Source organism: Tamandua tetradactyla, chromosome 24 (genome assembly GCF_023851605.1).
Source record: "Tamandua tetradactyla isolate mTamTet1 chromosome 24, mTamTet1.pri, whole genome shotgun sequence".
NCBI lineage: Eukaryota > Metazoa > Chordata > Mammalia > Pilosa > Myrmecophagidae > Tamandua > Tamandua tetradactyla.
This window is the reverse complement of record NC_135350.1, coordinates 36,666,479-36,674,978: the sequence shown is the minus strand read 5'-3', so window position 1 is coordinate 36,674,978 and position 8,500 is coordinate 36,666,479.

Below are 8,500 nucleotides of genomic sequence, written 5' to 3'. Positions count from 1 at the left end.
CAGTTTCAAACATACAGTATTGAATAGGGATTATTCTGCCTTTATGAAATGGGATTTAGATTAAAACATGGCTTTTCTAGGGGACATATATCCTTTCAAACCAGCACACACACCCATACCCCTCTATTATTGATTCTTTTTATAAGATTCATAACTTTGAAGTATTTCATACAGGAACTTATTTATATTTTTGTGTTAATTGGTGGGATAGATGGCTCTATACAACTTCTTGTTGAACTACCATCACTTCTATCCATTTCCATATGTTTAAATTCAACCTCGTTAAATAACCATTCACCCATGTCTAATTCCTATGTATATCTAGTTCCCCCATATTCTACATTATAAGCCTCTCAGTTTACCTTTACCAGGGTCATATTAGCAAAATCATACAGTATCTATTCCTTTGTGTCTGGCTTATTTCACTCAGTATTATGTCCTCAAGTTTCATCCATGTTGTTATATACTTCAGGACCTTGTTTCATCTTACTGTTGTATAATATTCCTTTGTCTCTACATACCACCTTTTATTTATCCACCTGTCTGTTGATAGGCACTTGGATTGTTTCCATCTTTTGGCAATTGTGAATAATGCTGCTATGAACATTACTGCTATGAACATTGGTGTGCAAATGTTGGTTCATGTCACTGCTTTCGGCTTTTCTGGGTATATACTGAGTAGCAGTATTTCTGGATCATTGGTTATCTTGCTACTTAGCTTCTGAGGAATTGTCAAACTGCTTTCCACAGTGGCTGTACCATTGTACATTCCCACCAGCAGGGAATTAGTGTTCCAATTTCTCCACAGCCTCTCCAATATTTGTAGTTTCTTGTTTGTTTAATAGCAGCCATTCCTATAGATGTGAGGTGATATCTCAATGTAGCCTTGATTTGCATTTCCTTTATATCGTTTGAAGATGAGCATCCCTTCATGTGCCTTTTAGTCATTTGTATTTGCTCTTCAGAAGAATGTCTATTCATATCTTTTGCTGATTTTACAATTGGATTGTTTGTTCTTTTGTTGTTGAATTGTATGATTTCTCTAGGTACAAAGGATATCAAACCTTTATCTGACATATGGCTTCCAATTATTTTCTCCCATTGAGTTGGTTGCTTCTTCACCTTTATGGCAAAGTTTTTTGAGGCACAGAAGCTGCTGATTTTAATCTATATTTTTTTCTTTGCTTATGTTTTAGGTGTAAAGTTTAAGAAGTTGCCTCCTATTACTGGGTCTTAAAGATGCTTCCTAATATTTTCTTCTATGTTGCTGGCTCTTATATTTAAGTCTTTGATGAACTTTAAGTTAATTTTTGTATAGGGTGTAATGTAGGGGTCCTCTTTCTTTCTTTTGGGTATTGATATCCAGTTCTCCCATGCCCATCTATTGAAAAGATTATTCTGTCCTCGTTCAGTGAATTGGGGTGCCTTGTCAAAGATCAATTGACCTTAGATTTGGTGGTCTATCCCCACAGTTGCAATATCATTCCATTGGTCAACACCTTATCTTTGTGCCAGTACCATGTTTTTTTGTTTTGTTTTGCTTTGTTTTGCATGGGCAGGCACCATGAATCAGACCCAGTCTCTGGCATGGCAGGCAGGAACTCTGCCTGCTGAGCCACTGTGGCCTGCCCAGTACCATGCTGTTTTGACTACTGTAGCTTTATAATAAGCTTTAAAGTTAAGAAATGTTAGTCCTCCCACCTTGCCCTTCTTTGTTAAGATATCATTAGGTATTCTTTTCCTTCTAAATGAATTTGATAATTAGCTTTTTTGAGTCTTCAAAGTTGAAACTTTGCTGGAACTTTGATTAGCATTGCCTTGAATCTGTAGATCAATTTGGATAGAATTGATATCTTAACTACATTAACCTTCCTTGAGGTCCATGAGCAGGGAATGCCTTTCCACATATTAAGATCTTCTTTGATTTCCTTTAGTAATGTTTTGTAGTTTTCTGTGTACAGGTCCTTTACATCTGTGGTTAAGTTTATTCCTAGATACTTGATTCTTTTAGTTCCTATTTTGAATAGAATTTTTTCCTTAACTGTATCCTCAGGTCATTCCTTGTGTATAGAATCATTGCTGATGTTGTACATTAATTTTGTATCCCATTGCTTTGCTAAATTTGCTTACTAGCCCAAGAATCTTTGTCATAGACTTCTCATAGATTTTTCCAAGCATAGTATCATGTCCTCTACAAATAATGAAAGTTCTACTTTTTCCTTTCCAATTTGGATGTCTTTTCTTTTTCCTACCTTATTACTCTAGTTAGAACTTCTAGTACAATGTCAAATAATAGTGATGACAATGGGCTTCCTTGTCTTGTTCCCAATATTAGGGGGAATGCTTCCAATACCTCACCATTTAGTACAATGCTGGTTATAGGTTTTTCATGTATGTCCTTTGTGGGACATACATGTTTTCTTCCATTATCTTTTCAACAATCTTCCTAGCCCTTTTCTCTTGTTCTTCTGGGGCATTGATCATTCTCATATTTGTGTGCTTCATGTTGTCCATCATTTCCCTGAGATTCAATTCCAATTTTTCCATCTCTCTTACCATGCACTTTCTTTTGTACATTTGTATTCAACTGTCCTGCCCTTTAGTTTCTGTATTCTTTCTTCTGCCTCTTTAAATCTTCTGTTGTGCATCTGCAGTTTTTTTTGTGGGGCAGGGGGCAGGGAGAGGGAGGAATTTACCAAAATCAATTTAACTTAACATTGAAAAACTACAAATGAGTCTTGGCATGTGAAATTAGCATACACATGAAAATTAATACATACACAAATGATAAAGAAAAGTGTGGTGCCCATGATACAGTATAAATACACAAACAGCAAAAACCCAATCTCCTTCTGAAGAGCAAAACTGCTCTAGTCACCATGCATTTCTGGGCTCTTTGCACCTCCCACCTGGCCCTCAGTGATGAAATCCATCTCTGATGCACAATCCCCACACTATCTAATGGAAACTGTGCTCTCTATGGAGAAAGTCTACTTACTCTTAGTGGTGAGAAGGAAAAGAGTGATTTTTCTTGGACTATTGTTTGAAAGTAGTGGTAACAACTTTTGAAACACCAAGGTTGTTGATAAAAAGGGTTAAAACCATAGATGCCTTCCCTGTTTCTGGCTTTAATGTGGCCCATCTAGCAGCCCTAGTCTCCAAGCAAATGGATTCCAATCAGCACCTAAAAGCCTCTCAGCTCTCTTAACAGTAAAGTGCTAGGCTAAACCAGGAAAATGTTATGGCCATCAAGAAAATTGGTCTTAGGTTTTAAACATTGAAAAAGAGAACCACGGCTTGCTGGGATTAGCTTATGATAAAGAGGTCATCTGGAAACCTTGTTATTTTAAGCTCACAACACCTAAATAGTGCTTGATCCTAAAATAATTTAAAAAATAAAGTTTAAATCTGTAAGGTTCCCAAAATTGGGAAGAAAAATTTTTAAAAATTAGAATTGTGAAAATAACTATAAGTAACTTTTACTTCCCTGAATAAAGTTAGTCTTTAGCTCTGTTGGCAAGTGTTCTAGTTTGCTAGCTGCTGGAATGCAATATACCAGAAATGGAATGGCTTTCAAAAAAGGGAACTTAATAAGTTGCTAGTTTACAGTTCGAAGGCTGAGAAAAATGTCCCAGTTAAAACAAGTCTATAGAAATGTCCAATCATAGGCTTCCAAGGAAAGATATCTTGGTTCAAGAAGGCCGATGAAGTTCAGGGTTTCTCTCTCAAGTGAGAAGGCACATAGTGAACACACTCACAGTTTCTCAGCTAGAAGGGCACATGGCGAGCATGGCATCATCTGCTAGCTTTCTCTCCTAGCTTCCTGTTTCATGAAGCTCCCTGGGAGGCATTTTCCTTCTTCATTTCCAAAGTGCTGGCTGATGGACACTCTGCTTCATGGTGCTGCAGCATTGTCTGCTCTCTCTGAGTGTCTCTCATTCTCCAAACTGTTTTCTCTTTCATATGACTCCAGTAAACCAATCAAGACCCACCCAAATAGGTGGAGACACATCTCCCCCAATCCAGTTTAACAACCACTCTTGATTGAGTCACATCTCCAGGGAGATGATCTAATTACAGTTTCAAACATACAGTACTGAATAGGGATTAGAAAACAGCTGCCTCTACAAAATGGGATTAGGATTAAAATATGGCTTTTTTGGGTACATCCATCCTTTCAGACCAGCACAGCAAGAGAGTAATTTCTTAATTCTGGTTTCCTTAACTAATTTAATTTGTTTAATTTTTACTTTTTAGACTTTTTTCATGAGTGTTTTATAACTATACTTCTGCTAATGCTTGAACATACCCTCACCACCTCTTTTCCCTGTTGTGCTGGTATGAAAGGATGTAAGGACCTTAGAAAAGCATGTTTTAATTAAAACCCCATTTCATAAAGATAGAATAATCCCTATTCAATACTGTATGTTTGAAACTGTAATCAGAACATGTGGTAGTTAGATTCAGGTGTCAACTTGGCCAGGTGAAGGTACCTAGTTCTGTTGCTGTAGACATGAGCCAATGGCATGTGAACCTCATCTGTTGCTGATTACATCTGCAGTTGGCTAAGAAGCATGCCTACTGCAATGAATCTTACTTGATTTAATTAGCTGGTGCTTAAATGAGAGAGCTCAACATAGCACAGCACAAGCAGCTCAGCATACCTCATCTCAGCACTTACAGCTTAGCCCAGGCCATTGGAGATGCAGAAAGGAATCACACCAGGGAAAGTTGTTGGAACCCAGAGACCTGGAGAGAAGGCCAACAGAGATCACCCTGTGCCTTCCCACAAAAGAAAGAACCTCAGTTGAAAGTTAGCTGCCCTTCCTCTGAAGAACTAATGAAATAAATCCCTTTTATTAAAAGCCAATCCATCTCTGATGTGTTGCATTCCAGCAGCTAGCAAACTAGAACAGATTTTGGTACCACAGAGTGGGGTGCTGCTGCGGTTTGCAAATAGAGTCTTCTCTAGATAACCCTGTAATAGTTTGCCCTGAGGACATAACCACCCCCACCTCCAGCCTGCCTTGCAGAGTTGGTCACCCAACCCCCTCCTGAAGAGATTAGCCCTAGAGTGATTAATCCTGTTTCACTAGGTGAAGATGCAAATGAATGCCCTGAAGCAAATGGCTTGGAAGATATTTCTAATTCTTTTCATGACCCACCCCCACCACCCCTCATTTCTTCCAGACCTATAACTAGACTAAAGTCCCAACAGGCCCATAAAGGTGAGGTAGAAAGTGTCACATAGGAGGTACGTTATACTCCAAAAGAACTGAGTCAGTTTTCCAATTTATATAGACAGAAATCAGGGGAATATGTGTGGCAACGGATTTTAAGGATGCGGGATAATGGTGGGAGGAGTATAAAGCTGGATCAGGCTGAATTTATTGATTTGGGCCCACTAAGCAGAGATTCTGCATTCAATGTTATAGCTCGAGCGGTTAGAAAAGGGATTAACAGTATGTTTGGATGGTCGGTTGAAACGTGGATCAAAAGGTGGCCAACATTACCCGAGGTTGAAATGCCAGAACTTCCCTGGTACAATGTAGATGAGGGGATCCAGAGGCTTAGAGAGATTGGAATGTTAGAGTGGATTCATCATGCAAAACCTGCTCTTACACCCCAGGAATGTCCGGAGGGTGCACCTTTTACCAGAACAGTGAGAAATAAATTTGTGAGACTAGCACCATCATCCCTAAAGAGCTCTGTGGTTGCACTTCTCTGTAGGTAAGATATTACTGTAGAAACTGCTGTCACTGAGCTGGAATCCTTAAACACAATGGGGATGACAGGATCCTGAATTGGCAGAAGCCAAGTGGCAGCACTTAATCACCAAAGACAGGGTGTTTGTGGCTATTACAATAGAAGGCAAACTCAAAGCACACATCAAAATTATATGACTTGCAGAGATTTGTGGCATTGGCTATTTAATTATGGGGACCCAGAAATACAATAGAAGGGCAATCTACTAAATTCTTGTTTGAGCTGTATAAACAAAAGAGTTCTAGGTCAAGTGAACAGAAATCTAACCTGAATTATAAAAAAACAGAGTCACGGCCCCTTAATCAATTTCCAGACTTGAGACAGTTTATAGACCCAGAGCCCCTTGAACAAAGGGGAGACCAGGTCCCTTTGGGGGAGAACCCTGTTACACTGCCACAAATTCATACTGTTAAATTTCCTCCAAGCCTTCCCCAAGGAAACCGACAGCCTTTTACCATGGTAACTGCATTACCATGCACATGGTAACTGTGCATTGGGGAAAAGGAAATGATCAGATATTTCGGGGATTATTAGACACTGGTTCAGAAGTGACATTAATTCCAGGAGACCCAAAATGTCACTCTTGTCCACAATTCAGAGTGGGGGCTTATGGAGGCCAGATGATCAATGGAGTTTTAGCTCAGGTCTGTCTCATAGTTGGTACAGTGGGCCCCTGGACCCATTCTGTAGTTATATCCCCAGTTCCAGAATGTATAATTGGTATAGACATACTGAGCAACTGGCAGAATTCCCACATTGGCTCTCTAACTCATGCAGTCAGGGCTATTATCGTGGGAAAGGCCAAGTGGAAGCCACTAGAACTGCCCCTACCTAGCAAAATAGTAAATCAGAAGCAATACCGGATTCCTGGAGGGATTGCAGAGATTACTGCCACTCTTAAGGACTTGAAGAATGCAGGGGTGGTGATTCCCACCACATCCCCGTTCAACTATCCTATTTGGCCTGTGCAGAAAACAGATGGGTCTTGGAGGATGACAGTGGATTATCATAAACTCAACCAGGTGGTAACTCCAATTGCAGCTGCTGTTCCAGATATGGTATCATTGCTTGAGCAAATGAATACATTCTGTGGTACCTGGTATGTAGCTATTGATCTGGCAAATGCTTTTTTCTTAATAGCTATTAGCAAGGACCACCAGAAACAGTTTGCTTTCAGCTGACAAGGTCAGCAATATACTTTCACTGTCCTACCTCAGAGGTACATCAACTCTCCAGCCGTATGTCATAATCTTGTCTGCAGGGAACTTGATCATTTCTCCCTCCCACAAGACATCACACTGGTCCATTATATTGATGATATCATGTTGATTGGACCTAGTGAGCAAGAAGTAGCAACTACTCTAGACTTACTGGTAAGGCATTTGCATGTCAGAGGATGGGAGATAAATCCAACAAAAATACAGGGGCCTTCCACCTCAGTGAAATTTCTAGGTGTCTAGTGGTGTGGGGCATGTCAAGATATCCCTTCTAAGGTGAAGGAGAAGTTGCTGCATCTGGCCCCTCCTATGACTGGAAAAGAGGCACAATGCCTAGTTGGTCTCTTTGGATTTTGGTGACAACATATTCTTCATTTGGGTGTGCTACTCTGGCCCATTTATCAAGTGACCAGAAAAGCTGTTAGTTTTGAGTGGGGACCTGAATAAGAGGATGTTCTGCAACAAGTCCAGGCTTCTGTACAAGCTGCTCGGCCACTTGGGCTATATGATCCAGCAGATCCAACGGTGCTGGAAGTGTCAGTGGCAAATAGAGATGTTGCCTGGAGCCTTTGGCAGGCCCCTATAGGAAAATCACAACACAGACCCTTAGGATTTTGGAGCAAAGCCTTACCCTCTGATGCAGATAACTACTCTCCTTTTGAGAAACCCCTTTTGGCCTACTACTGGGCCTTAGTAGAGACTGAATGCTTAACCATGGGCCACCAAGTTACCATGAGACCTGAGTTGCCTATCATGAGCTGGGTGTTGTTTGACCCACCAAGCCATAAAGTTGGGTATGTACAGCAGCACTCTGTTGTAAAATGGAAATGGTGTATACGAGATAGGGCCAGAGCAGGTCCTGAAGGCACAAGTAAGTTACATGTAGTGGCCCAAATGTCCATGGTCTTGACTCCTGCCACATTACCTTCTCTTTCTCAGACAAGGACTATGGCCTCCTGGGGAGTTCCTTACAGTGAATTGACTGAGGAAGAGAAAACTCTGGCCTGGTTTAGAGATGGTTCAGCATGATATGCAGGTACCACCCAAAGGTGGAGAGCTCCAGCACTACAACACATTTCTGGGGTGTCCTTGAAGGACAGTGGTGAGGGGAAATCCTCCCAGTGGGCAGAACTTTGAGCAATGTACCTGGCTGTTCATTTTGCTTGGAAGGAAAACTGACCAGAGGTGTGTTTGTATACTGATTTATGGGCTGTTGCTAATGATTTGACTGAATGGTCAGGGACTTGGAAAGATCATAATTGGAAAATTGGTGACAAAGAGGTCTGGGGAAGAAGTATGTGGATAGACCTTTCTGAGTGGGCTAAAAACATGAACATATTTGTGTCCCATATGAATGTACACCAGATGATGACTTCAGCAGAGGAAGGTTTTTATAATCAAGTGGATAAGATGACCCGTTCTGTGGATACCAGTCAACCTCTTCCCCAGCAACTCCTGTCATTGCCCAATGGGCTCATGAACAAAGTGATCATGGTGGTAGGGATGGAAGTTATGCA